This window comes from Pan troglodytes, chromosome 15 (genome assembly GCF_028858775.2).
Source record: "Pan troglodytes isolate AG18354 chromosome 15, NHGRI_mPanTro3-v2.0_pri, whole genome shotgun sequence".
NCBI classification, from domain to species: Eukaryota; Metazoa; Chordata; class Mammalia; order Primates; family Hominidae; genus Pan; species Pan troglodytes.
In genome coordinates, this window is record NC_072413.2 from 103,887,717 (window position 1) to 103,897,269 (window position 9,553).

General features: G+C 41.3%; 1 gene segment (V, D, J or C); it reads right to left on the reverse strand.

Moving 5' to 3' along the window:
- The window catches only part of LOC134808389 (immunoglobulin gamma-1 heavy chain-like), a 151,682-nt gene that overhangs the window by 116,590 nt on the left and 25,539 nt on the right, over window positions 1–9,553 (reverse strand).

Sequence of the window (9,553 nt, forward strand, 5' to 3'; positions counted from 1 at the left end):
ATATGAATTTTAGAATTGTTTTTTCTAATTCTGTGAAGAATGATGGTGGTATTTTGATGGGGATTGCATTGAATTTGTAGATTGCTTTTGGCAGTGTGGTAATTTTCACAATATTGATTCTACCCATCCATGAGCGTGGTATGTGTTTCCATTTGTTTGTGTCATCTATGATTTCTTTCAGCAGCATTTTGTAGTTTTCCTTGTAGAGGTCTTTCCCTTCCTTGGTAAGATATATTTCTAAGTATTTTATTTTATTTTTGCAGCTATTGTAAAAGGGGTTGAGTTCTTGATTTGATTCTCTGCTTAATTACTGTTGGTGTATAGAGTAGCTATTGATTTGTGTACATTAATCTTCTATCTGGAAACTTTGCTGAATTTTTTTTTTAGTCCTAGGATCTTTCTGGAGGAGTCTTTAGGGTTTTCCAGGTAAACAATCATATCATCAGTAGTGACAGTTTGACTTTCTGTTTATTGATATGAATGCCCTTTATTTCTTTCCCTTGTCTGATTGCTCTGGCTAGGACTTCCAATACTGTGTTGAAGAGGAGTGGTGACAGTGGGCATCTTTGTCTTGTTTCAGTTCTCAGAGGGAATGCTTTCAACTTTTCCCCATTCAGAATTATGTTGTCATGGATGGCTTTTTTTACACTGAGGTATGTCCCTTGGTATGCTGATTTGCTGAGAGTTTTAATCATAAAGCGATGCTGGATTTTGTCAAATGCTGTTTCTGCATCTATTGAGATGATCATGTGATTTTTGTTTTTAATTCTGTTTATGTGGTGTATCACATTAACTGACTTGCGTATGTTAAACCATCCCTGCATCTCTGGTATGAAACCCACTTGATCGGGGTGGATTATCTTTTTGATATGTTGTTGGACTTGGTTAGCTAACATTTTGTTAAGGATTTTTAGCATCTATCTTCATCAGGGATATCGGTCTGTAGTTTTCTTTTTTGGTTATGTCCTTTCCTGGTTTTGGTATTAGGGTGACGCTGGCTTCATAGAATGAATTAGGGAGGCTTCCCACTTTCTCTGTCTTGTGGAATAGTACCAATAGGACCAATTGTTCTTTGAATGTCTGGTAGAATTCTACTGTGAATCTGGTCCTGGACTTTTTTTTGTTGTTGGTAATTTTAAAATTACCATTTCAATCTCGCTGCTTGTTATTGGTCTCTTCAGGGTATATAATTCTTCCTGATTTAAGCTGGGAGGGTTGTATTTTCCTGAGAATTTATCCATCTCTTCTAGGTTTTCTAGTTAATGTGTGTAAAGGCGTTCATAGTAGCCTTGAATGATCTTTGGTATTTCTGTGTTGTCAGTTGTAATATTTCCCATTTCGTTTCCTATTGAGGTTATTGGGACTTTCTTCTTTTCTTGGTTAATCTTGCTAATGGTCTATCAATTTTATTTATCTTTTCAGAGAACCAGCTTTTTGTTTCATTTATCTTTTGTATTTTTTTGTCTCAATTTCCTTTAGTTTTGCTCTGATCTTGATTAATTCCTTTCTTCTGTTGGGTTTGGATTTGGTTTGTTCTTGTTTCTCTGGTTCCCTGAGGGGTGACCTTAGAATGTCAGTCTGTGCTTTTTCAGTCTTTTTGACGTAGGCGCTTAGGGGTGTGAACTTTCCTCTTGGCACCGCCTTTGCTGTATCCCAGAGGTTTTGACAGGTTGTGTCACTGTCGTCGTTCGGCTTCTTTTGGAGTTTATCTCCTATCATATGGTCACATTCTATTCAATGGCGTATGGAACATTCTCCAAGACAGACCATATGATAGGCCACAAAGCAAGCCTCAATAAATTTAAGAAAATTGAAATTATATCAAGCACTCTCTCAGACCACAGTGGAATAAAACTGGAAATCAACTCCAAAAGGAACCTTCAAAACCATGCAAATACATGGAAATTAAATAAACTGCTCTTGAATGATTATTGGGTCAAAAACGAAATCAAGATGGAAATTAAAAAAATTTTCGAACCGAAAGCACCAGGTAACCTATAAACGAAAACCGATCAGATTAACAGCAGATTTCTCAGCAGAAGCGCTACAAGCTAGAAGAGATTGGGGCCCTATGTTCATCCTCCTCCAACAGAACAATTATCAGCCGAGAATTTTGTATCCAGTGAAACTAAGCATGTGGTGCTTTTGTCTCACAGCTGTTAAGATTCTTTCCTTCATCTTAACTTCAGATAACCAGATGACAATGTGCCTAGGTTTTGTAGATTGCTTGTTTTAGTTTTAGTTTTAAAGATCTTTTTGTGATGAATTTCCCAGGTGTTCTTTGTGCCTCTTGTATTTAGATGTCTAGGTCTCTGGCAAGGCTGGGGAAGCTTTCCTCAATTATTCCCCCAAACATGTTTTCCAAACTTTTAGATTTCTCTTCTTCCTCAGGGACACCAATTATCTTAGGTTTGTTCATTTAACATAATCCTAGACTTCTTGGAGGCTTTGCTCATATTTTCTTATTCTTTTTTCTTTGTCTTTGTTGGATTGGGTTAATTCAAAGACCTTGTCTTCGAGCTCTGAATTTCTTTCTTCTACTTATTCAGTTCTATTGCTGAGACTTTCCAGAGCATTTTGCATTTCTGTAAGTGTGTCCAGTGTTTCCTGAAGTTTTTATTGTTTTTTCTTTATGCTCTCTATTTCCTTGAACATTTCTCCCTTCACTTCTTGTATCTTTTTTTGGATTTCCTTGCATTGGGCTTTGCCTTTCTCTGGTGCCTCCATGATTAGCTTAATAACCAACCTCCTGAATTCTTTTTCAGGTAAATCAGGGATTTCTTCTTGGTTTGGATCCATTGCTGGTGAGCTAGTGCGATTTTTTGGGGGAGTTAAAGAGCTTTGTTTTGTCATATTACCAGAGCTGGATTTCTGGTTCCTTCTCATGTGAGTAGGCTCTGTCTGAGGGAAGGTCTGGGGCTGAAGGCTGTTGCTCAGATTCCTTTGTCCCACGGGGTGTTCCCTTGATGTAGCACTCTCCCCCTTTTCCTGTGGATGTGGCTTCCTGAGAGCCGAACTGTGGTGATTGTTATTTCTCTTCTGGATCTAGCCACCCAGCAAGTCTACCAGGCTCCAGGCTTGTACTGGGGGTTTTCTGCACAGAGTCCTGTGATGTGAACCGTCTGTGGGTTTCTCCGCCGTGCATACCAGCAACTGTCCCAGTGGAGGTGGCGGGGTGGTGAAATGGACTCCATGATGGTTCTTAGCTTTGGTGGTTTAATGCTCTGTTTTTGTGCTGGTTGGCCTCCTGCCGGGAGATGGCGTTTTCCAGAGAGCATCAGTGGTGGTAGTATGGAGAGGGACCAGCAGTGGGTGGGGCCCTAGAACTCCCAAGAGTATATGCCCTCTGTCTTCAACTACAAGGGTGGGTAGGGAAGGACCATCAGATGCGGGCAGGGCTAGGTGTGTCTGAGCTCACAGAGTCTCCTTGGACAGGTCTTGCTGCAGCTGCTGTGGGGGATGGCTGTGAGGTTCCCAGGTCAATGGAGTTGGGAACCTAGGAGGATTATGACTGCCTCTGCTGAGTCATGCAGGTTGTCAGGGAAGTGGGGAAAGCCGGCAGTCACAGGCGTCACCCAGCTCCCATGCAATCTGAAGGTGGGTCTCACTCACACCCTGCCCCTCGCCAACAGCACTGAGTCTGTTTCCAGGCATTGGGCAAGCAGAGAACTTGCCCCAGGCTACCTACTTCCCAGCTATGAAAGAACAGGGCTTTGGTTGTTCCTCTACCAGTGGGATCTGCAGGATTCGTGCCCTCCCCTGCGTTCAGCTGGAGACTTCCTTCTCCCTGTCACGTTTTCCCTGTGCCTCTGGCCACCCTCCCAAAGTATTCATATGGTGCCATGCAGGAATGGCCTGCTTGGGGACCCAGGAAGCTCCCAGGGCCTTTCCCGCTGCTCCCTGTACCCCTGTATTTCGCTCAGCTTTCTAAATTGACTCAGCTCCAGGTAAGGTTGGAACCTTTTCCCACAAACTAGACCTTCGGTTTCTCTAGTGAGGGTGTGTGTGCAGGACGGAGGATCTCCCATTCCCACTTCCACAGTTTGGGCACTCACAGTATTTGGGGTGTCTCTGGGTCCTGCAGGAGCAGCCTGCTTCCTTCACACGGTCTGTGGGTCCTCTTGGGATTCCTGATTTATTCCTGCAGTTGTTCTGGAGCTAAAATTCACGGTGCCAGCCTCCACGTGTGCTCTGTCCATCCCAGTCGGAGCTGCAATCTAGTCCTGACTCCCGTCCACCATGATGATCTCTCCCCCTTCATTCTTTTGAATGGCTGTGGAGTTTTCCACGGAATGTTCTGTGGTTTATTGAAACAATTTCCCACTGATGGGCATTTAGTTTGTTTTCAGGTCTTTATGCTGCAAAGCATATTATTGTCCATATACCTTAAAGTTACTTGATCAACTCTATTTGTAGATTAAATTCAGTTCCACACGGCTGGAGAGGCCTTGGAAAACACAGTCGTGGTGGAAGGGGAGCAGGTACGTCTTACGTGGCGGCAGATGAGAGTGGTTCTTTTCCATCTTGTTTTTACTTTTTTCCTAAACCTGTGCTTTGAAACAACCTTTAAACAAACTCCAAATTAGATAAAATTTTTTTTGCAATAAAATAAATTATAAATGCCTGTCTTATAGTTTTTAAAAATGAAAAACACATCTTATTTTTTGCGGTCTACTTTGTAGACAGAATTATATATATTAATTAGAATTTTAACTCATAGTAACCTTAATTTCTAGCAAGCAAATTTTAATCATTTGTCACATATCACTATTTTATAGATGAGAAAAATTTTATAATTTTTGAAAACATATTTCTATGACATAATTTTTACATATATTAAGAGACCCAAATAAATTTAGTCTTTCTACAAAATTTCTATAAAATTTAAGAAGCCAAGAACAAACATTTATGTTCAGTAATTGTGTTAGTTTTAAAAATCTTATTTGGAAATGACCCAGACATTTAATGAGTATCTATTATTTAACTGAAGATAACATAATTTTAAGATCTTAAATTACATAAGAAGCTTATTTTTAAACATATTTTTTCTTGACATTTATCTTATTTATTTATTTATTTTAGTGATGGGGGTCTTGTTGCATTGCTCAGGGTGGTCTGAACTTCCGGGCTCAAGCAATCCTCCCACCCCAGCCTCCTGAGTAGCTAGGACTATAGGCGTGTGCCATGACACCAGGCTTAATTAATTTATTTTTAATAATTTACCTAGATTACTTATGAAAATTGAGATATTAGACAAAGCTAGCCATTACTTAAAGCTATTTCCCTTTTAACCATTTTTATAGCCTGTGATTATTAGATGTTCACTTAAGTAAGAAACTTAGTTAAGTGTATGGGTATTTTGTCGATAACTCATAAGATACAGCTGTTTTTATTAAGCCAGCAATATTAAATTAGCCTTTTTTTTTTTTGAGATGGAGTCTCGCTGTTGCCTAGGCTGGAGTGCAGTGGTGCTCTCTTGGCTCACTGCAACCTCTGCCTCCTGGGTTCAAGTGATTTTCCTGCCTCAGGCTCCCAAGTAGCTGGGATTATGCACACCACCACACCTGGCTAATTTTGTATTTTTTAGTAGGGATGGGGTTTTGCTGTGTTGGCCAGGCTGGTCTCAAAGTCCTGACCTCTAGTGATCTGCCCACCTTGGCCTCCCAGAGTGCTGGAATTACAGGCATGAGCCACCGCACCCAGCCAAATTAGTCTTATTTATCAAAGATCATACAAAGATTATTCTGTTTTAGGATGGGTTTATAGTTTTATCATCTTTGTGTCAAACCCTGACATCTTAAAACATCTATCAGAGACAAATATAAAGCTGCCTGAGCAGTAAACTCAGGGAAAAATATATGCTGACAATTCTGAGAACATTTGTATTTTTATTTTACCAACAATTTAAAAACTGATTTGTTTATTAAAGATATACTTAAGTCACATGAACTAAAAGGCATTTGGGTTAATTAGTACATATTTTTTATGAATGCTCATTTATCTAAGCCAATCTAAATAGAATCCCTTAATAGATTTTTTGTTGATGATGCCAGATTTTACCATGTAGATACAACATACAACATAATACACATACATATGCATAAACACACTTAACCACATACGCACACAAATAAAGACACTGTAGCTTTCATTTTAGAATTTTGGTCATGAGATAATAACACAAATGTGTCAGTTTCTAAAAGACACTTCAATCCAAATTATATTTTTGACAAAACTGGGACTTGTTCACAAGCTAAACTTTATTTGTCCTGATAGGTCATCTAATGAGGGCCATGGATCAGAATTTTGGGTAAAGCAGTTTCTGCATTAGTTTGATTTCAAAAGACCTTTTTCAGTTTTAAATGAATTTAAGGTTAAATTTCCAGTGATTGCGTTTTAGCTAGGACTGGCTGAATTGTATACGAAAAACAAAATCTTCAACTCGTCTATACTAGTAACAAATCTATTTTTTGGTTGTTGGTCTGATTTTCTGGACTAGACAATGCATGCAGGGAAGCACTTAGCAGTGTTTTTCCTTTTTCTGGCACCTGTGGCAAAGCAAAATTTTTATGGCAGACAGAGATACCTTATATTACTGCTCTAAGCTCAAGATTTTGGCCTGTTCGATCTGAAAGCCCAATTTCTGTAAATATTTACCTAGTTCTGTTCTTTGAGACCATCAGTCCTTCAGTTAGCTATTCCATCAGCCTAAGCAGTTGTTAGCCAGGCAAAGCTAATCTACATTTTCAAAAGAAATGACTCTTACATCTAGGTCATTGGTTACCATAGAGCTGTTGTAATTTGTAAAGCCACTAATTTAAAACCTTTAAGAAACTTTAAAAAATCTTGGGCCAGGCACGGTGGCACACGCCTATAGTTTTAGCACTTTGGGAGGCCAAGGCAGGTGGATCACTTGAGGTCAGGAGTTCAAGACGAGCTTGGCCAACACAGTGAAAGCCTGTCTCTACTAAAATACAAAAATTAGCTGGGCATGGTGGCGGGCACCTGTAATCAGCTACTCAGGAGGCTGAGGCAGGAGAATCACTTGAACCCGGGAGGCAGAGGTTGCAGTGACCCAAGATAGCGCCACTGCATTCCAGCCTGGGTGACAGAGCGAGACTCCATCTAAAAAAACAAACAAAACAAAAAACAAACAAACAAAAAACCAAAAAAATCTTGGCTGGAATGCTGTAAAAAAGTCAGCAGATTTAAAGTAGGCAGAAAAACAAAATAGAGAGATAGAGGAGTTAGGAGGCACTGCATGATGACTACGGTTGCAGGGTTTTTGTTAGAGTTCGAAAAATAACCATTGGAACTCTAAATTTTCCTTGACGTAATTTGCCCATTAGTTTAAAAATGTGCACAAGGACGTAGCCAGTGGGAGTTCCAGAAAACTTAGTGTGCCTTAATATTTAAAAACCATTCCCCTTCTTATTAATCTTTTTACAGTAAAGAACATTCTACAGATACTATGAGGCCACGCCGGCAGTTTGGACTGGTGCTTTAGACGGTGGTGACTGCTGTAGCAGCTTCTAATGAGCCAGCCTGTGCCCACCATTTAGAATGTTTATTTTGCTCTCCAAAGATTTTTAGAAACAAGCGGAGGAAAACAGCCAGATCATTTACAGATACACATAACCACAGCAAAAGAAGGCAAGATAAGGGTGCTCACAAATGTGTTAACCCAGGCATGCATATCCAACAAAGTATTAAATGAGGCACCTCACCAGAGAATACATCCCTCAGAGACAGAATGCAAACTCTGTAGAAGCCAGAGTACTCAGACTGGAATGTCTTTATGCTAAACAGGACTTGCCAGAAAGCACAAAAAGTCTTTTATCATCCCAGGAGGGACATAAGGTCCTTTATTAAGGCAGTCTAATAAACAAACCCCACATAATATTAAAAAAGCATCTTCCAAAAAGAGGGAGGGTTGGCCTGAGAGAAGACTGAGTAGCTCAGAAAAAGCTGAGAGCTCAAAGGGCTCAAGTGAATACTGCACACCGGCCCAAGAATTGCTGACTCCTTCCAGCAGTGATCCTTCTCCACATCCACTTCTGACTCCATTTATCTCAATCTAAATAACAGAGAAATGCCGTCTAAAAGAAAAAGGTATCTATTTGGAGGTAGAGCATTGCAATGGGATACACCTGCCATGATCAGCTATGTGCGTATTCAGGGAGGCAAAGGGAGACCAAGGCTTTCAAAGGAAAAATGAGGAGGATTACATGATCGTTTTGAGATAATTACCCTCGCTACAAGGACCAATAACTTAGGCAATGCCCGTCTGGGGTTGGACAGCCCGTTGCTGGGAAGATGTCCTCACAGAAGTACCTTCTGTGTAAGGTTGTGATGGCCTTTGTGCCAGCTGCAGTTTTTATAGAGCCCTTTGTGATAGTTTTTGTTGTCAAGTGTTTATGAATGAGAACCCTCTTCTCTTCTTCGCCTTCCTAGGCTCTATTTGTCAGGGATTTAGAAAAAAAAAACCACAGGTGACTCAATTTTGATTCTGATGACTTCCACGTACTACAGACGTGGTGGCTCAGAAACAACAGAAACTTATTTCCCACCATTCTGGAGGCTGAATGTCCCAGACCAAGGCTCCAGCAGATGGGTGTCTGGTGAGGCCTGCATCCTAGCTCATAGACGGCATCTCCTCACAAGGGAGAAAGGGTGAGGGAGCTCTCTGGGGCCTCTCTCATAAGGGCACTAATCCTCTTCATGAGGGCCCCCCTTTTATGACCTCAGCACCCCCCAAAAGCCCCATCTTCTAATACCACTACATTGGAGGTTAGGATTTCAGGGGGAAAGGTATGAATATACGAATGTATGAATTTCAGGAGGACACAAATGTTCAGCCCACAGCAGATGATAACAGGAGGTCCGACCAATACCTGGGTCCTTGCTGAGCCCTTTCAGATAGGATTTTACTCACTTCTCACCCCACTCTACTTGACAGGTGTATTTTCACCCCTATTCTGATGAGGAAATGGAGGTACGGAGTTCAGGCTCTTGCCCACAGTCATGCAGACAGTAAGAGGTGCAGGCTCTCGATACACACAGAACAGGCTCCATATGCAACGTTGTTCCCGTGCCATCCTGTCATGGCGTGTGCATGCGTAAGTGTGCATGTCTGTGTGTATGCGCGTGCACGAGCATGTGTGTCTTTGAGGCCTATGTGCACTTGTGTGTGTGCAGGTGCACGTCCGTGTATGCGCATGCAGATGTGTGTGTCTGCAGACCTGCACATGCATGCCTTGTGCATGTGTGCTCATGCCTGTGCATTTGCCTGTTTGCATGCATGTGAGTGTACTGCATGTGTGTGCATATATGTTTATTCGTGAGCTGTGCACATGTGCATGTGTGCATAGATGCTTGTGTGCGTGTGTGTGCATGTACGAGTGAGCGTGAAATGCTTGTGTTTGGTGTGGGGAAGGGCGTTTCTTAACCCATTAACTTCAGAGCAGGGTCTCCGCTCAGTTCTTGCTGTGACAGCTTTGGCTATTGCGTTCCCTGTTGCTGCTGACACCCCAAACTCCCTTCCCATTGCCGT